The following is a 21793-nucleotide window of genomic DNA, read 5'->3' as shown; positions in this document are numbered from 1 at the left end:
CGCACGGCACAGCGGACACACCAGGAACCGCGGTGTCGGCCGTCGAATGGCGCTAGCTGCGCAGCATTTGTGCACCGCCGCCGTCAGTGTCAGCCAGTTTGCCGTGGCATACGGAGCTCCATCGCAGTCTTTAACACTGGTAGCATGCCGCGACAGCGTGGACGTGAACCGTATGTGCAGTTGACGGACTTTGAGCGAGGGCGTATAGTGGGCATGCGGGAGGCCGGGTGGACGTACCGCCGAATTGCTCAACACGTGGGGCGTGAGGTCTCCACAGTACATCGATGTTGTCGCCAGTGGTCGGCGGAAGGTGCACGTGCCCGTCGACCTGGGACCGGACCGCAGCGACGCACGGATGCACGCCAAGACCGTAGGATCCTACGCAGTGCCGTAGGGGACCGCACCGCCACTTCCCAGCAAATTAGGGACACTGTTGCTCCTGGGGTATCGGCGAGGACCATTCGCAACCGTCTCCATGAAGCTGGGCTACGGTCCCGCACACCGTTAGGCCGTCTTCCGCTCACGCCCCAACATCGTGCAGCCCGCCTCCAGTGGTGTCGCGACAGGCGTGAATGGAGGGACGAATGGAGACGTGTCGTCTTCAGCGATGAGAGTCGCTTCTGCCTTGGTGCCAATGATGGTCGTATGCGTGTTTGGCGCCGTGCAGGTGAGCGCCACAATCAGGACTGCATACGACCGAGGCACACAGGGCCAACACCCGGCATCATGGTGTGGGGAGCGATCTCCTACACTGGCCGTACACCACTGGTGATCGTCGAGGGGACACTGAATAGTGCACGGTACATCCAAACCGTCATCGAACCCATCGTTCTACCATTCCTAGACCGGCAAGGGAACTTGCTGTTCCAACAGGACAATCTACGTCCGCATGTATCCCGTGCCACCCAACGTGCTCTAGAAGGTGTAAGTCAACTACCCTGGCCAGCAAGATCTCCGGATCTGTCCCCCATTGAGCATGTTTGGGACTGGATGAAGCGTCGTCTCACGCGGTCTGCACGTCCGGCACGAACGCTGGTCCAACTGAGGCGCCAGGTGGAAATGGCATGGCAAGCCGTTCCACAGGACTACATCCAGCATCTCTACGATCGTCTCCATGGGAGAATAGCAGCCTGCATTGCTGCGAAAGGTGGATATACACTGTACTAGTGCCGACATTGTGCATGCTCTGTTGCCTGTGTCTATGTGCCTGTGGTTCTGTCAGTGTGATCATGAGATATATCTGACCCCAGGAATGTGTCAATAAAGTTTCCCCTTCCTGGGACAATGAATTCACGGTGTTCTTATTTCAATTTCCAGGAGTGTATTTTTATCCGGCACACAACGCCGGTTCAAAAATGGTTCAAATGGCTCTGAGCACTATGGGAATTAACATCTCACGTCATCAGTCCCCTAGAACTTAGAACTACTTAAACCTAACCTAAGACATCACACATATCCATGCCCGAGGCAGGATTCGAATCTGCGACCGTATTGGTCGCGCGGTTCCAGACTGAAGCGCCTAGAACCGCTCGGCCACCAGCGGCCGGCCACAATGCCGGTCATTGGATGATGACCTGTACTCCTCTGGCAGCTGGGGTCATGCGGCATTTATGGCATATGGCTCCTATATATATCGTATGTGTAGGTCCATCTCTTCTAACTCTAATTTCCCAGTTATAACATCACCATGAAACTGCAAAACACGTTTATCTGTCCGATTTCAGTCATTTGTCTATGTTCCATTACCATTAACATGAGAATAGATTGCATATGAATGTTACGAGAATCTAGTGAGCAAGTATTGATAGGGGTATTCTAATCTATTATTATGAACAATGCGACCCTGTGTCATCGTTGTGAGTACAGATGATTGATAACGAGTGTCTCCTAGCTCCTGTTCAAGACGACGTGAAGTGGGGTCTGCAGATCCCAACCAGGTGTCATACTGCTGTGGTTAATACGTGTCTACGCTCCAGTTTAGCAAGTGTAATTGCGTTTTCACACATTTCGAAAACAGGCAGTGAATCGTATCTTTCTCGCGTGATGATATATCTCAAGGAAAGCTTCTCAATAAGTGGCATTATAAAACATTGTGAAGAATAAAAGAATAACATTACATAATTCAATAATCGCGTCTAGAGTGCAAGACCAACTGACAGTTGGGTATGAAACTTCCTGGGAGATTAAAACTGTGTGCCGGACCGCGACTTGAACTCGGGACCTTCGCCTTTCGCGGCAAGTGCTCTTCCACCTGAGCTACCTAAGCACGACTGACACCCCGTCCTCACAGCTTTACTTCTGCCAGTACCGCGTCTCCTACCTTCCAGACTTAACAGAAGCTCTCCTACGAACCATGCAAAACTAGCACTCCCGACAGAATGGATACTGCGGTGACATGCCTTAGCCATATTTCTTTCAGGAGTGCTAGTTCTGCAAGGTTCGCAGGAGAGTTTCTGTGAAGTTTGGACGGTAGGAGACGAGGTACTGGCAGAAGTAAAGCTGTGAGAGCGGGACGTGATTCGTTCTTCGGTAGCTCAGTTGGTAGAGCAATTGCCCGCGAAAGGCAAAGGTCCCGAGTTCGAGTCTCGGTCCGGTACACAGTTTTAATCTGCCAGGAAGTTTCATATCAGCGCACACTTCACTGCAGAGTGAAAATCTCATTCTGGAGACAGTGGCGTTAATTTCTCTCTTTTATTTTATTTTTTTTTTTTTTTTTAGAGTTGACGAGATAAAACGAATAGTGTTCGGTCATTTCATGATCGAACAATGCGTTCCAACTCCTTGTTTTTACACCTTTAAATAATTAAACACAATAATAATTACTTCGATGACAAAGAATGTGATTAAGCTTTGAATAATTAACACGACTATGTGTTATAAAAGACATGATTAATTGCCAGCAGGCAGAGACCAAAATATACGACTGATCTATGAGAGTTCGCCTAGATGAAAGGTAAAAATGTAATTATGTAGTAATTGAGGAGAAATCCTTTCATCTGTTAGCAGTAATATGAAATAGGTGTTTAACATATTTGCAGAAGCTTCATCTTGAGTAAAATGCTTCCTGTGATAACAAGAAAAAGAGATCTCTAATTTTCTCGCAAAATTCTTTACAGGAACTACCCACACGGTAGATTACAATGACGCTTAAAAAATAAATAAATAAAAAACTGAAGTAACGTTCCAGCAGCGGGTCCCACCAGAAACTTCTGCCATTCTCATGTCACGTCCAGCACTCTTTCTATTCTCTGCATAGTTCCTCTTGTCATTTTTAGGTTCTCCTATAACCTTTGATTTTCATAATCTTCCCCTATTACTTCCTGCATGCTATAGCGCTCCACTATTGCGTGTTGTCACATCCTGAATTCGTTGCATTTTCAACTTGTTCTGAATTTCAGAGAGTGTTCCTCTTTATGTCTTCCTTGTCCGTAAATAGACAAGCTGTTCGTTTCTTGTTTTTCTTTCTTCTTACCCACTTCTAGAAACCCCATTCCTTCTTTACATTATAATTACCGTTTTTATTCTGATTATTGCGCATGACTGGACCGTCAGGTACGTTTCCCGTTTTTTGTGGCTGTCTCTTCTCGTGCTACACTTCACAGTGGACCAGAATCTTCTAGGTCTTCCTGCATCCCGCTTTCTTGCGAAGATGACAGGTGACTTTCGGTAGTCCCGTACAGCGGTTGAGAGGTATCGAATGCACATTCACTTTCGTATAACTCTGTCTTGCCTTTTGGATTTACTTCCAACACGTTATATATTGCCAGTTTTGCTAGTTAATAGTCCCTGATCCAGCCACGCTCTCACGGGCTGTATAACTTTATAAAATAATTTCAAGAGGCTGCAAGAATAAAGTACGCTTAAAAATACCGGCAACTGTGTGATAAATGCAGTTACCTTTTTAGCAGATACATTGACTAGCAGGAGTTTTCCATGTCACTATGAAGCAGCTCGAAGTTGCGACAGTTACAATCCGATGTATTGTTCTGTAAATTAAACATTCTAGAGTATTTCAAGCTTGATGCATTTCACTGACAAAGTAGTTTCACGGGAAAGACTTTCAAAATACGTTACAGTTCACCGAATGGCGTGTACGAAAAGTGTTAGGTAAAAAATTTTGCTTATGGAGAAAATATCGTTTAGAATCGTGAGGAAGTCAAACTTCGCCAGGCAGTACCGATTAGCTGAAAACCATCCTGGATTAAAGAAGTGGGTAAACAACGACCCTGGTCTGTTAACGTGTGGAGCGGTCGTTTCTAGAACTGTACCTACATTATAGTTGCCCGTTTAAATTAACGACACAGCAGGGCACAAGTGTGTACAGTTACAAGTAGATACGTTGCTGTAGTTGTTGGAAACATGCCCCTGGGCATAAGGCGAGGTACCAACATGACTGACGTCCCACTCATTCCGCATACATAATTACAAACTGCCGGCCGCAGAGGCAGAGCGGTTCTAGGCGCTCCAGTCTGGAACCGCGCGACCGCTACCGTCACAGGCTCGAATCCTGCCGCGGGCATGGATGTATGTGATGTCCTTTGGTTAATTAGGTTTAAGTAGTTCTAAGTTCTAGGGGACTGATGACCTCAGATGTTAAGTCCCATAGTGATCAGAGCCATTTGAACCATTCAATTACAAATCATGTTAATACAACATGTAGAGATCGTTGTACCAGTCAAAATGGCCTTCAAGGTTATATGAATCACCCCAAAATCTTCCTCGAAAATTAGTTTTCGGGCATCAGAAGCAGATTAGCATAGGCAACGAAAGCTTTCTTTAGTAAAGACCTACCCTGACACCAGGTACCGGGTCTGCAGACGTATTTGGAAAAAAACTTACACCTGTTATTATTTGGGCTTGATAACTGAATGTTTATGATAATATCTCGAAGTGCATCTCATTTTGTATATAAGTTTTCAACACGTGCGGCTATCACAATTTGTCCTTTTTCATATCGTCGTAAATAAATTGATTTCCTAAGTATATGCACACATTGTCGACTGGAAAATTTCCACGTACAAAGTATGATCAAAAAGTAACGGGAATTTATGTTTTTCTTAAAGAATCTTCATTCATCAACATCAACTCTGTCCCCTTCTGACTAATGACCCCTCAGAAGCCGGCCGTGGAGGCCGTGCGCTTCTAGGCGCTTCAGTCCGGAACCGCGGGACTGCTACGGTCGAAGGTTCGAATCCTGCCTCGGGCATGGATGTGTGTGATGTCCTTAGGTTAGTTAGGTTTAAGTAGTTCTAAGTTCTAGGGGACTGATGACCTAAGATGTTAAGTCCCATAGTGCTCAGAGCCATTTGAACCATTTTTGAACCCCCTCAGATATAATAAAAGTGCGCCAGCGTTTTTTCCAATCTTGAAAGCACTTCTGGAACTGAATTTTCGTTATGGTGTTCAGCTCCTTTAGTGATTCTATTTTTATCTCATCGTATTGGCAAAACGACGACCTCTCATGGTTCTTTTCAGCTTCGGGAATAGAAAGTAGTCGCAGGAGCTACTTCTGGCGAATACGGTGGCTGCTACGACATAACAGTTTTGTTTTTTACCAAGAAACACGTAAAAACGTTAAGGTGTGAGCATTATTTGATGCCACCTTCACGAGTGGTTTCGCCAGAATTCAGGTCGTTTTCTTCGTATTCTTCATGCATACGGCACATAGCTTCCAGGTAGTTTTCCTTACTGACAGTACGATCGTATTGTCCAATTGTAATCGAAGAAATCACTGAGAAGAACCTTCCCATGCAATCGAACATTTTTTTCGGTCTTGTCTCTTCAAGCAGTTTCCATTGGGATGACTGGCCGTTGGTTTCGACGTCATACCCATATTCCCATGTTTTGTCACCCGTTATAATCTTCTTTGGAAATTCTGCACTATTGTCTCCATCAATTTCCTAGTGATGTATACATGACCTCATTTCTGGTCGAAATTCAACGATTTCGGAACAAACTTTGTTGTTACAAGTATCATGCCCAAAACATCTGGAAACTGCTTGGCATGATCCAGAATCTATATCGTCATCATAAGCAACCTTCGAGTCTCTTTACTTCTTACTTATTATCGTCAGTAATTGATGTTCTAGGGCGCCCAGGGCGAAAAGTCGTCTTCAACGCCCTCTCGACGCTTATACCACTCGTAAACTCTTGTCTTACTCATAGTAGGTTCGCCAAAAGCCACAGTCAACACTTTTAAGCAAAATTTTATGCAAAATCTTTGATCTATCGCTTTCGAAAGTAATAATCCACCGATCACTGGAAAACGCGTATAACCGTTTCGACTGTCAAAAATAAACCAAACACGAGAAACAATTGAAAATTAGAACACGTCAGGGACATGTTTGCTAAAATGATAATAAATGATTGAAAATCACATGTATTGAGCCCGAGAAATTAAAAAATTCCCTTTACATTTTGTTCACACTTTGTATTTCACTTCAAAAATAAAAAATTCAAAGACCACTTGCTCTCCTCACGCCAGTGGTGGTTACTCACAGCCTCCGATCTTGTTGCAGTTGCAGAACGCGGCCCGAGAAGTGGCAGAAACGCCGTCTGGACCTTCGAGACAAGCGGTCGCCATCTCGCAACGTGCCACTGCCCGAAGACCCCGGCAACGGCGAGAAACTGCAGCTACTGGGGGCTTGCTTTTGTCTGGTAGCGCCAGCAGTGCTCTGTTTCCCAAGGGCTCTTAGCGTGACTTGCAGACTTGCAGGCAAAAGCCTTCGAGAACGGCGCAGAAAACTGTACTCGAAACTTGATGAACAGGGTAACAGCCTTTAAAGACTGGTGGCCAAAAGAAAGGAAAAGAAGGGTGTACGGACAGATGAGCTATTTTACTTCGCCGTAACAAACTTCGTTCCATATATCGTGTTTCTGAATTAAATGTTCTCTCACATTTAATGGAAAATACATTGTATATAAATATATTCTGTTATTGGTGTGCTACGGTACGAAATGTTCAAATACTAAATGTTCATTAACCTTCATTACAAATTAATTGATTTTTACCTAATTAATGTTTCAGCTATAATGAGTGTTGCAATTATATTAAGAGGTATTTCTATATGTGAAACAGCAGTGCATCTACGAGCCTATTACCTTGTACCAAAGGTGCTTCATTCAGATAACATTCTCAAAGGAAACAACGGCTCTGTGGGCATCACATCTGTTATTGGAAAACATGTTCATCATTTCTCTGGCGTGATTTACTAACTACCGTTCGAGAACACAAGTAATTAACATCCAGTATAATTTAGTCCTATTTACTGTCTTACAAGAGCCAAAATCACGTATCATATATTATTCCTTTCTACTCATGTGGAATTTCTTTGACATGCTTTACGAACTGCAGTTCGACAGCACAAGTGATAAACATTCAGTACTATTCAGTATCACTGACATTCTTACAAGATCGGAAAACAATTACAGTATGTTAGTTTTTTCTTTCTTTTCCACTCATGTGACTGTTTATAATTTACTACAAACGAACACAGTGCGCTGTTTGCATCTACGGTTTGTAACTAATTACAAGTCCCATTAAGGCAGCGCTTTGTCTAGCATATTCTTTCCTGAATGAATTGAAGAATTACTTTTAGATGTGCTGTTTATTTAGAAATAGTTTCTGAAGTATCCATTTCTCACTACACGTCACTTACAAACTCAACAATAAGCGTATAAAGATCCTGGCCCTCAATCATTCCCATTTCTCCTATTTTCCTTTCACGTACAGTTCACTAGGTGCTCACTGTTACTCTGGATTTCGTAACTACATTTAGAAACTCTGTTGCCATGTCAAAGGATTAATGATAAGAGCGGAATATGATGATGACCAAATCAAATTTTATCTATTAAGTAACAGCAGGCAAGCACGTGGCTCACAGACTGTTGTTTGTTGTTAACATGTGTTTTCCTGAAACGTGTTTCCAAAGACTAACACAGTGAAAGACACGATTGTTCTCTATGTGTTAACTGTCTCTTATGCTGTGCATTGTTAAGTTCTCCAGTTGGCCTCTTTAAGCTTAAATACTGACCTATGTACATAACTGTATAAAGGATGAACGTGTTATATTGTTGCTGATTTGTTCATAAGAAAACAAATATTGGTTGTGTTACGTTGGCGGTAAAATGATTAAACATTATTGCAGAAATTATTTTTCTATCTGTGATTCTTATGCTTAATTTGCGCCCTACACTGTGTGAAAGAATTTAATGTTTTTTCCTGTAACTGACAAAGTAACTGCAGTTGACATCTTAAGGTTAGTTCCATTGTAAGTAAATGTCTACTGAACATTTTGTTTTAAGGAAATTTTCGTAGTAACAGAACTTTTATGCACATATGTTTCTGGTTTTCAGCAGGTATGGACTCCTTGAAGCGTAATTATTTATACAACAAGCGAACTCCAGTTTCCTGTATTGACATACACATATTTCACAGCTGAACTACATATGTTGATAAAAGCTGTTACCAAAAAAACACCAGGGCGTGAAAAAGTACGTAAATCATAGTCCCAATGAATGAGAAGAACGATATTTAACAGGCCCATGAAGATGATTGCAGTAAAGCCAGCAGATGTTTTGTGTGCTATAACCTCGAAAGCATACCGTAATCTGTATCATCACAACTAAAATGTTAATCCCCCTCTCCAATTCACTGTCGCCTCAGTTGCGTGATGTATCTCAATAATGTGATGAGAGTTAATTTACAGAATGTTAACTTTACTGGTGTTTAAACAAGACTGTATACTTACAATTTCCAGGAAAACTGACATACAGGTAATAAAATTAGCTTTCATAAATGAATGTTAAAGTGTCGGATGAACTACCTATTTACAGCGTACAAAACACTACAACTTATACATTTAGACAGTCACGCCTTCATTTTGAGAATAACCATACCAGAGATTCTTACTTTTAGCACTGTAAATACATGGTTAAACTGACATTTTGACTTTGATTTTTACAACCATGGATGAAATCATGCTTTTAATAACTCAGGTAGGTATTAAAACTTTTGCACGAAATAATCTACAAATCCTTAACAAGGAATTACAGAGAAACAACCATCGTCGCTTATTTTCAAATCTAACTTTGCTGCCTGTCAGGCGTTTAGTATCAGTGGGTAAGCTATTAGTTGTGTTAGTCATCCCATTCTATTTTGCAGACAGTTTTAATGAGTAATATAGCTACTTATCTCTTCTATTACTGACATTATTGAGGTCGTTTTCCCTTATGAACTCAAAGTGATTATCTGTTATATAAATTCATTTGAAAAAATAAATACCGTGACGTTGTAGTTCAAATATGCAACACCTTCAACAGTTCTTTACGAGATGATTGACGGCAGATACAACATACTATTTTGTGACGTGCTTTTGTACATTAAATGCTTTCATTCTTGAAGACGAGCCACATCAGAACACAATTCCATCCGACACTACTGAGTAAAAATAAATAAACTATATTAATTTACTAATTTGTCTCCCTTAAATACTTGCAATACCACGTAGTGCAAAAATGGTTGAACTCAGTTCGTTAAGAGCCTCTCAAATATGTTTTCCAATCTTAGTTCTTATCAATATATAAACCTGAAACCCAAGGCTCTACCTTTCTTAGACACTGTTGCACATGATTTTACTCTACGACTGGTGTTTTAGCACTTGACAACATAGGGCACAAATGGACATTAAGGCTTTTGATTGTTTCTTTTTGTTTTTTTTTTTTTTCATTCTGATGTGCTGTAATACCCCAATACTCGTCTCATCATTAGTAGTAAGAATTAAATCCTAACTCTGGGACAAATTTGCCCTTTAATCTTTGGATTGTCTACAAGTAGGGGCTAACTCACGACTTCATCGTGATGTCACCATCTGTTTCCTTAGCCATGGCCTCATCCCCTACTCCTCCTTCCCTTTCTACCAGTCCCCAGCCAATTGCAGCCAAATGTTTAACAGCCATTAAAATGAAACACCCAGTCAGAGCTGCTATCTTGGCATGTTCAAGAGTATCCGAACGATGTAAACTCTAAGTCATGTTCTAAGTTATCGTATCCTAACAATATGACATATTTATCAGAAATACTTCGCATTACCTATAGTGTCTTTATCATTTATCAAAAATAAGCAATCTCTACCTGAATTGCGTAGAAAGGGTCGATGTTCAAAACTATCCAAACGACCTGGACTATTTATCGCAAATACGAAAAACGGATGACAATACTAGTGTAACTTACAGTATGTCCACGTCTAAAGTACATTAGCTTCACCAGCAACACGCAAAGTTTATGTCACGTTATTTCACTGTCAAAAATACGTAAAGCTATTAAAAATACTGATGTAACTGCACTGTTTCAATATCTGTATTATTTATAAGCTTCATGTCGCAATGTTATATCCACATACGAAACACGTGAAGATAATGACACTACAAGTGTAATGTCAAGGACCTCTACCTCAATAGATGTAAACACGAAAGTACTAACTCATCAGTAAATTTCATCTGATCTCTCTCTGACACACACACTCACACTCACACACACACACACACACACACACACACACACAAACACACACACACATATATATATATATATATATATATATATATATATATATATATATATATATATATATAAGCAAGCTTTACAATGAAAAAGGTAAGCAAATTGTAATGCAAGTGTGACATGTAGAGAAATATCCGATTATTATGAATTTTGCTTCATGTTCAAAAGCATCTGATTGCGCTGGTCCCCAGTGGGCTTCCACAAAAACCAAACTAGGCAGTTATTATAGATTTAGATGCGCTGAACACGATTATCGCTATTGAAATTGTCTCCTAGTACAGGGTTGCAAACAAATTGCAAGTCTACGTTTCGTGTATATTGCTACCGTAATCACAAGGATATATACGTAAATTGAACTTCTCTGGTTCATTCGCGTCGTTTCTTTTCCTTCCTATTGTGAGTGACGCCTGGAGCATCTCTCTGTAGCATCCAACAGAAATCAGCCACATAGCGGGAGTCCACTGTCCTGTCTGCCGCTGGTACTTGACGGAGTGTCCTGCTGGAACCGCTCGTCCTGTTTATCACTGAATACACCACAGTCTTCTGGGAACAGATAGAGGCGGGAATAAAGGGAGAGCATCTTCAGGGTCATATTTTAGCCAGTGACGTTATCAGCATGAATGAGTTCGTTCACAAGATCCCTGTAATTTTCGGTTCTCCTGCCTCCCAAGAACAATTCTGTCAAGTTACGAAAACAATGCCACGTATGAAGCCCATCAGGGCTAACAGTGGACTCAGAGTGTGTGTCCCTTACGAGCTGGCGTATCTCTGTGCTAATGAACACTGCCTTTGTGATCTCCTGTGTGCTGAGCCATGGAAATTTCCTGTCCAAACACTGAAACCTGAAATACTGTTTCATTGCTTTGCACAGCATTAACAAATGCTTCCATGAGTTCCAACTTCTTGTCCAATGATGAGAGGACAACTTTTTTCGGATTCAGTAGAAGTTCATTGGCAATATTTTTTGACTCAGACACTAGGGGTGCAAAGTCTTTCTCCTGTGTGACTGTGCCGCTCACACAGGTAGCAGCAATACTTATTGTAACCCCCCTGCAAACCCGATAGCACCGCAATAACTTTGAAGTCTCCACATACTAACCGTCATGCTTATTGTAATTAACACAGTTTGCAATAGGTTTTGACATGATATAACTTTTCTTACGTATGGCAGCAATGTGGCAGGGACAGATGGCCTTTCATTGTTATTACGTAACAGTACTGCCTTCAGGCTTGTTTTTGAGCTATATAGAAATATTCTCCACTCGTCTGGTTTAGACATAATGTTCAGGTCCTCCAACAAATCTTTCCTCCAACAAATCTTCAGTGTCACTTGAGAATTTAATGTTTGATGTTCCCAAAGCACATACAGGGTGGTCCCGAATTCATGGTACAAACTTTAATGGTAGGTGCAGGACATTGTAACAAGGATATATTGTATAGGAATGTATAGTCCCAGGTGACGCGGTGAGGCGTAAACAGGGGAAATAACGGCCGAAAGGAAAACGAAAGATTTTATTGAAATCGTTGTTGACAAGTGTCATGTTTACAGTAAGTGTTCAAAATTGCGTCCACCATGAGCGATACATGCTTGACAGCGTCGGTGCAGCGATTGGCGTACACGTTGAAAGATGCCTGGTATTTCACGCACACCTGCAGCAGCTACAGATATGCGAGCAACGAGATCCTCATCTGAGTCAACTGGAGTCTCATAAACAAGGCTCTTAAGATGTCCCCATAAAAAGTAATCGAGGCAAGAGAAATCAGGAGATCGGGGTGGCCAAGGGACTGGTCCACCACGCCCAATCCATCTAGCACCAAACGTGGCATTCAGGTAATTCCGTACAGCAGTGCTGAAGTGTGCTGGCGCTCCATCGTGCTGAAACCACATGCGGTTACGAATGGCGAGCGGAACATCTTGCAGCAGTTCTGGTAACACTTCTTGCAGAAAAATAAGATAGCTTTCGCCACAGAGTCGCGTGGGTAGTAAGTATGGCCCAATCAAAAAGTCGTTCACAATACCAGCCCACACATTAATACCGAAACGTTGTTGATACGCATGTGGACGCGTTGCATGTGGATTATCTGTTGCCCACACATGGGAATTGTGCGCATTAAAGACACCCTCGCGTGAAAATGTCGCTTCATCTGTAAATAGCACATGACCTACGAAATCCGGCTGCAACGCACATTGCTGCAACAACCACTGGCAGAAGTTCACGCGAAGAGGATAATCTGCCGGATTCAATGCTTGTACTTTTTGAAAATGGAAGGGGTGTAAGCGATTTTCATTTAACACTCTGCATACAGTCTGATGACTCACATGTACGTCACGCGCAACAGTTCTTGTGCTTGACTCGGGTCTATCAGCCACTATGTTCAAGATGCGTTCTTCCAGTCGTGAAGTGCGTACAGCTCTTAATCGACCAGCGTCATGTCTGTTGACGTCGAACGTACCTGTTTCACAAAGTTGACGATGTAACCGTTGAAAAATTCTATGATCCGGCATTCGTCGATTAGGATACTCCGCGCGATACATTCGTAACGCAGCTCTGGCGTTACCATTTGCACGGCCGTACATGTAATGCATGTCTGCTTTTTCTGCATACGTAAAGTCACCCATCGTCTACGGCAGCACAATTGTGAATGGCGCTTGTCCCTACTGCGATACATCATGTTCGTCTACTGCCCTCTACCGGCAGTGACACCAACCGATCACTCCATTTCTCTTTCCCCTGTTTACGCCTCACCGCGTCACCTGCGACTATACATTCCTATACAATAAATCCTTGTTACAATGTCCTGTACCTACCATTAAAGTTTGTACCATGAATTCGGGACCACCCTGTATACACCTACTGTGTCAGCTAGGAGAGTCCATTGCTGCATTTATGAGACCAATAGTTCAACTATAAGCTTTGGAAGATCTAAATCCCTAATCAGATCACTGAGTTCACACTGTGTGATTTTCCGTGGTTGTGTAGGTGACAATGTTGGCGTAAATGGAGAGTCAATATCACTCGCGGATGATTGCACTTTTTCGAATTTGTGTGCCAGTTCAGCATCACGGTTATCATAGCTTCGTGGTGGTACACGTGGGGGAACAGGAATTGGTATTCCTTCGCTAGGAGACACAGGGCAGATGACAGATGGGATGTCAGGGTTTTGAATATAATTCTTCCTCTTCAAACTGACTCCTTTCCTCAAGGGTGTACCACACAAAAACAGTAATCTGATGCCTGATCTGTGGGTTGGCGCCAACTAGCGAACTTCACGGACACGTTTTTATCATGGATCCAAGCATTCATTGTAGACGAACTTGAGATGCAACCCATATGTGGAGCCCACGATTTATCTTGGTCTCTATCTCGGTACCCGAAATACAAGGAGTATGCTTGTTTCAGTGCTGTAGTCAATGGTTGCCTTCTTGAACCACAAATAACATCTGCACAAATGTAATAAAACGTATCAGGTTTGTTATTACAAGTGCGGTACATGTACTTGTGAAACTGTGAATTCGCGTAAATTCACACTTCTTCAATTTCCCCACTAAACTTCACACATATTCTCTGCCAATCGTCACGATACTCCTTCCTATCACAAGTGAACTAACACAGCACAAGAGTTTGCAGCCGTGACAAATGATAATTAAAATCGCGTCTAGTTTCTACATTTGACAATGATCTCGTTACAGGATCGTGCACATATGAGTCTTCGTGTAACGTATTGTTGTCCAGTTGCATTGGAAGCATACACCTCACACAGTTACAGCAGGGGAACCCTATCCGCCCTTATAACGTCCCGTTCACATTATTGTGAAACAGACACCTTATTTACTTGTATCCCTGTACTAGGAAAAAACTTTAACCCAGATATTCATGTTTAGAGCATCTAAATCAACAAAGCACAGCTACTTTTGTTTTTACAGAAAATAGGAAGTACAAATTTGTGGACCAGTGTTATTTTTAAAAATGATGCAATTTACTGGTTAAGCTGCGCTTGTCAACGAGCATAGAGTGACTGTAGTATCAGTCCTAGGTCGTGGCGCTGTGGAACACTGAAATTATTTATTTTCACACCTAAACTATCTCTATGATGGTTCTAGAAAACGTGATACTTCTCAATTGTCCGTAATGTTAATTACACATCAAAAATAACTCTGAAAGGTACATAAAAATGTGTATTTCCACCTCTAAAATACGTCAAATTGGCAACAAAACTTGCAGTGTTAAGTCCAAGTGTCTCTGTGTTATTATAATGCCCCATTTGATACCTAAACGTGACTGTAGACCCTCATGTTAAGTTTCGCCATGCTATTTCCCCATCTAAATCATCTGTATGATTCTTATACAACACAACACATCACATATGGGTACAGTAGATTGATAGGCAAGTTGCTAATATTTCATCCAAGACCTAAGTGCGATTATGCACAAGAACGAACATGTTCAACAACATTTTGGGGTGAGGAAGATATTACATCAAGAAAATGTAAATAAAGTTATTGATTCGTTAATGTACAGTATTATCTTTATCACTTTTGATCGTGAACATAACTATGCTTATGTTTATTCACTGGAATTAGAATTTGTGACTCTTTACCACAAAGGTCCCCGAGGTATTTTGGCTCAAGGACCATGTACCAATTTTTTGTTGTAGCTAAACTCCTTTTCATTTATTGAAGTTTTTTAAATTCTCCGACTTCAAATGTGTTTTTCACAAGTGATCTAGTGCTACTGACTTCGATAAGTTTAGGTGTATAAGTGTAGAGCGAAAAACTTTGAAAAAATAACATTTTAACTTTTATACATTTATTAATTTAAGCGAAGGGAAAGGTGAATCTAGTGACACTAATAAAAAAAGGTTTTAATGTGGAATGTGAGACTGATGCTTTATTACTGATGAGTCCTGTGGAGCTGGAGCCACACCCTATGCAGGAGGCCAGGCACTGAGTGCAGGAGGGTGGTCCAGCTTATGCCCGGAGGTGTCAGTGACATAGCAGTATCTGCAGTAACATTTATTTTTTAGGTTGAGTTTACTGAGCTGTTAAGTGCATCTGGGTATGGGACAGCGTTAGGGCATAAGCGGGTGCACCGAAGGAGCGTTGACGCCTCATCATCGAATCGTGACATCACAGCCACTGCTCACTGAATCGTGCTCATGTCCTGCGCTGGTAGCAGCGTAGGGATGGGAAAACTTGCCCCTAACAGATATTCTGTGGTGCAGCGCAGCTCACACAGCACCACTCAATCCTGTCGTGCACTCACGTAGGGAGGAGAACTGTGTGGTCCAGAATGTAAGTTATCGTGAAAACTAAAGGGTGGTCAACCACCATGGTCGACCGAGACTGCAGCAGACGTTTAGGAATAAGATAGGCAGCTGTGCGAACGTCCCATGCCTGGTAGGTGCGGATATGATATGTCCGAAAGTCCAGACTTCGCGCATTCATATAACTGATTCGCCTCAATCAGCAATGAATATTTCGGATGTACATTTACGTCTGACATCCTGCTGGAATCTAAAATTAGAGAGCGCTGAAGACATAAACAGGAACTGCGTATAGGTGGCGTTAGGTGGGAACGTGAATTGGCCAGAGGTAGCCCCCGCCCCCCCCCCTCCCCCCACCCATCTGCGATAAACACTGTGTCCAGATGGTGCAGTGCTTAACACAACTGCCTAGTAAGCAGGAGAGCCCAGGTTTGAGTCCTCGTACGGTACACATTTTCACTCCTCGATGCAGCTGATATCATCAGTTCCTTCCTTCCCTTTCCTTTCCTTTCTCCCTCCTTCGCGTTCACTTTATACAATAGATTCGATTTCGCTTTGGCAGTACTCTCAATGGTTTCTCTGGCCAATAAAATGCAGAGTGGATTAAATGGAGTTCACTCTTATCTGAGAGTGTAGCTAGGAGGTGGAAGTTCGATCTGGATATCTCACAACTTGTGCCTCTCGCCAAAATACCACTAAGCTCGAACTTTACCATGCCCGGAGGTTTTTCATTCCCATAGCAACTCATGATCACAATTTTTGGTCAGAGCATCTGCCTAGCAAGCAGGAGATCTAGATTCGAATCCCGATCCGGCACAAAATTTTCGACTTTCCCCATTGATTTAAATCCGCCCCCACTAGAAGGTAATGTCATTAATTCCTTTGTTATTTGTCAACATCATTAACTTGCTTTTGCTCTAACGTGTGTTTCCCTGAAGATTATGTTTTATCTGCAAGAATGAGAGTAAGATGTCTTTAACACTCTGGCATAAAAATATTGAAATTAAGGCTTCTGCTAGTAACATCTTTAACACCTTCAATCTGAAGCTGAAGACAGTAGGTCTGAACCCAAAATCTCTTGAAGACATACACACGGAGGACAGCAGCAACACCAATGACTTACATTGTACTAGTAGTTGTCTCGTATTTATTCTTATTTTCTTGTAGAGGCGGTATTCGCCATCTTGTTCCAACAAGAAAAAATACTTACGATCTCGAAGTATGTCATACATCACTGACTAGACGAAAACATATATGAGCTTGTAAAAAGTGTAATCAACAAGTACCGTTTTGCTGCTGCATTCCGAAAAGAGCTGATACATGAATCTTCAGTCGTTAAACAATCTCAGCCACTCAGTACTTTCCAAAGAGGTTCACAGTGACATCGAGCACTTATTCGTTAATCATCAGTGAGATAATTACCCTACATCCACAGTATGATTGTTGGCAATGGTAAACAACAGAGCCTCATTAAGGCATTCAATAAATAATTTGAAAACTTTTGGAGACAGAGCCAATTTATGCAAAATGAGTTGCTTTTAATGCTTTTGAACACGTCGAAAACGAAAGATACTATGGAACGTGACAGGCTACATCACTGCAGCAGCACGAAGATTATCAGATGCTCATGCGTCTCGCATCTGAGTTGTGCGTCCAGTAGCTGTGTCGTTTAAAAGAGTTTTCTGGCCTGTATTACTGCGATGGTTTTCATGCAACAGCATTAAATACAGACACCATGCGTGTGTTCTGACTCTCGCAGGCATTAGATGGAAGAAAGCGTTCTCGTGGCTATCACGAGCTGTAGAAACACAGGTCAAAGTCGCTGCCTGCTGATGCTTTGTCAGACGCTTCCAGTGAACGGTTGTTCGTGTTGATCAGTCTTCCATGAATGCTGTAAATTTTTTCCTGAGATCACTTCATTGAGTATGTAAATACGAGTCGTATCGTTTTGAAATTAAAACAATATCTTATGCATTTGCTCCTTACGATGCATTTAGCATTAGCCACAAGACAGATCAGTTCTCCGTTTCTCAGAGCAAATTATCCTGCAAATGATAGCTTTGAAGACTGAAAAATACAAAATACCTAAGTACCAACAGCGTCACCAATACTCAGAAACTACATAATACACAGCTTCTGGCACTTTCCCTCAAAATCTCTGTAAGAGAATTTGTTAAATCCACAGCACTGGATCCACAATGCGTCTACTTGCAGAACCAACAGTGAATGATTTTATTTTCTTACGTTACTCATATTTCTGCAGTTGAATTTACCACGGAAAAGAAAAGGCAAAATTCTCTCTGGATGGAGTTTTCTGGCCTGTATTACTGCGATGGTTTTCATGCAACAGCATTAAATACAGACACCATGCGTGTGTTCTGACTCTCGCAGGCATTAGATCGAAGAAAGCGTTCTCGTGGCTATCACGAGCTGTAGAAACACAGGTCAAAGTCGCTGCCTGCTGATGCTTTGTCAGACGCTTCCAGTGAACGGTTGCAGCCCAGAGAGATTTATATTGACCACTCAGAATGAACAGCAATATCTCTCACAGTTTCGTGCACGGTAGATGAAGAAAATTATTCATTGCTTCAAAAAATGTATGTTCCGTGATATAACATCACAAACACATAAGAAAATTTGTGATATTTGTTTTTCTCTCAATTTTGAGGCAAGATAAAACATTTTTGCAGAAAGTAAATACGATTTCTCTTATTAAAGCACAGTGCTTTTAATTTTCCGCTATCTTGATGACACACACATTCAATGTCTCACGTGACTTCAGGAGGGCTCACGTTCATTCATGACGTCATAGCAAAAGTACTCTCATCGGATTATGAAGCCAGAATTTCTAGACATGGATCGAGGGCTATGGGGTGTTCGGAATGCCGAAGGCCTAACGTCTTACACATAATGTCTAATGTCTACTGCGTAGCGCATAATGACGAACACCCACACCGTGAGGAGTGGTTTGAAGAGAAACTTTTTGCATACAGTTCTGATTCAGCATTACGCTTGCCAACACGTCTCAGTTCTGTTGCGAGAAATATTTGTCGTAAAGGTCAGGTGTTGAAATCTCAGTGAAATATTGGTAGAAAATTGGCGTTCGTGCTAAAAAAGAAAGATGAAGATGAATCCGTATTGTAAAAACTATTTAACCCTATTTATCGTCTGCTACAGACATTGGATCAGCAATTCCGAAAACAGAAGACAGACCAAGTTGAAGTTGGAGAAAAAAAACAAATTTATGAAAGCAGGAGGAAGAGTACGAGGCGGAGGAAGAGAAAATAGAGGTGGTGATGGAGAAGTAAGGTGGCAATGATGTGGTGTTGGTGGTGGTGGTGATTATTATTATTATTTTCGATTATTCCCATTTAAGAGAGCGTTTGAACTTGAATTCCTTTATGATGATTGTTTATGTTTTTTTCTGAGCCCAAATTTTCTTCATGTGTTCACTGTGTTGTTTCTTTCGCTCCGATGTCCATTTGTATCCGGGTCTCTTCTGTGTTGTGGTGTCAAATTTACGTTTTTTGATGATGTTCAGTTCTATTTTCTGCATCGTTTACTGTTATGTGTGCTTGTCTGAGATCCTCTTCAACTTCTTCTATCCATTTTGTTTTTCCCCTGCCTGAGTTGATGACTTTAAGAATTTGCTTTGAAATTCTGTTTTCATTCATCCTGTGGATATGTCCGTAGAACTGCATTCTTCTTTTCCTTATTGTATCCGTAATCTTGTCTGTGTATTTATATAATTCTGATGTTGGTCTCTTCTTCCAGATTCCTTGCTCTTGTATCGGACCAAAAATTTTACTGAGAATTTTCCTTTCTTGTTTCTCTATGTCTTTGATTTTAGTTTCCCCACCTATTTGTGTTGTTTCAGATGCATGCAGTGCCTCCGGAAGTACGACAGTGTTGTAGCGCCTCAATTTTGCGTTAATTGATATGGACTTTTTGTTATAATAGTTCCACGTGAGTTTATATGCTTTCTGTAGTTCTTTTATTCTTTCCTCATTGACCTTTGGGTTGATCCTTGATGGCTGGATGATTTCTCCCAGGTACTTAAAATGTGGTACTTGTACTATTTTCCCATGGGTTGTCACAATAGGCAATTTATCTTGTGGCACTCTTTCTATGTACTGGGTTTTCTCATAAGAGATTTGCAGGGCAGTTCCTTGTGCAATTTCGTGTAACTTCTCTATGGCGTTAGTGGCTTATTTTCTATTACTTGTGAGGGTTGCAAGGTCATCCGCAAAAGCTAAACACTTCACATTGAATCTATTATCTTTTCTAATGAAAATTTGGATTCCTTTGACTTCTTTTTCCTATGTCCTGATAATTTTTTCAAGAATGATATTAAAGAGTAATGGTGAAAGTCCGTCACCCTGTCGCACTCCAGTTTGGATTTCAAATGGTTCCGAGATATCCCCCATAAATTTAACCTTGGAGACTGTGTCAGTTAATGTTTCCCGAATGATTGCTCTTGTCTTTCTGTCAATGCTGAATTCATCCAGCGTCTTGCAGAGCGCTACTCTGTCTATTGAGTCGTAGGCCTTTTTAAAATCTACATAAGTAACCACTGTGTTTCGGGTGTTTCTCATCTGGAGAATCATTTTCAGATTCCAGATCTGCTCTATGCACGATCGTCCCTTGCGAAAACCAGCCTGATATTCTCCTATTTGTGGGTCAGCTTGTTCTTTTAATCTATTCATGAGAACTTTTGATAGGATTTTATATGTGACCGGTACGAGTGAAATACCCCTGTAATTATTTCGTTGAGTTTTGTCCCCTTTTTTGTGGAGTGGATGGATGAGTGCGCATTTCCATTCAGAAGGGATCTGTTCTGTTTCCCAAATGTTTAATATGATTTTGTGAATTTTACCTGTTAGTCTTTCATCATTTAGTTTCCATAGTTCTGCAATAATTCTATCTTCTCCTGGGGCTCTACTGTTTTTCAGTGTGTTGATAATTTCTAGTATTTCGTTGATGGTTGGCTGTTTAGCGTCAGGATTTGGTGTAGACGTCTCGTAGTGAATATCCTCTGTAGGTCTTTCGCAGTTGAGAAGTTTGTTGAAATAGTCTGCGAGGATTTGGCAGTTATTCTTCGTGTTAGTTTCTAGTGAACCATCCGGTTTCTTGAAACCAAGATTGGGTGGCTGGTATCCTGCAATATGTTCTTTAAACGTCTTATAAAAATTCCTGGTGGTGTTCTTCTTTAAATCTTGATCTATCTCATCTAGTCGCCGTTTGTCATAATTTCTTTTTTCCCTCCGAATAGTTTTCGATGTTTGTTTTCGGATTACTAGAAATTGTTGCCATTTTTCTGATGTTTTGCGACTATTGAAGTTTTTCCAGGCATTGGTCCTTTCTTCTATTGCCTGGTCACATATTATATTCCACCACCTGTGTTTTCTCCTTCTCGGGGGTTGACCCAATTTCATCGTGGATTTGAGAACGTCCACAAGTTCTGTCCAGTTTGTGGTGTTTGTCCGACTAATTTCCTGTAAGATGTCTTCCTTGGTGAGTTTTATGTATTCGAGGTCTGGTCTCAGCACTTTGTTTAGTTCTGGCTTTTTTCTATAGGGTTGTAATCTGGTCTTTATCTGTAGGAGATGGTGGTCTGAGTCAAAAAATCCTCTTCTCGTTTTCACATTCCGAATTTCTGCTGTGTTACTCTTGGAGATGGCCACATGGCCTATCTGGAATTCACCTAACATTGTGCTGGGCGACTTCCAAGTATACAGTTTCTTGTTGGGTTTTTTGAATTGTGTTAACATAATTATGAGGCCGAAATTTTCGCAAAAGCTTATCAATCTTTCCCCATTCTTGTTAGTTATCTTGTGAGCTGTATGGATTCCGGGGATTTTCCTGTATTTTTTTCTCTTTACCTAATTGTGCGTTAAAGTTGCCTAACAAGATTATTACATGGTGTTTGGCAATTTTGTTTGTCGTCTCTTCAAGGTCATTCCAGAA

General features: G+C 41.4%; 1 protein-coding gene across 1 annotated transcript in view; it reads left to right on the top strand.

Annotated features, from left to right (window-relative positions):
- The window catches only part of LOC126259503 (uncharacterized), a 1382428-nt gene extending 1374275 nt beyond the window's left edge, over window positions 1-8153 (top strand). Inside the window, exon 8 of the mRNA XM_049956351.1 lies at window positions 6519-8153. The gene's annotated coding sequence lies outside the window, so the exon portion shown is untranslated. The remainder of the gene's footprint in view (window positions 1-6518) is intronic.
- The last annotated feature ends 13640 nt before the right edge of the window (window positions 8154-21793 follow it).

Source organism: Schistocerca nitens, chromosome 5 (assembly GCF_023898315.1).
Source record: "Schistocerca nitens isolate TAMUIC-IGC-003100 chromosome 5, iqSchNite1.1, whole genome shotgun sequence".
Classification (NCBI taxonomy): Eukaryota; Metazoa; Arthropoda; class Insecta; order Orthoptera; family Acrididae; genus Schistocerca; species Schistocerca nitens.
This window is presented reverse-complemented; position numbering and strand designations above follow the sequence as displayed.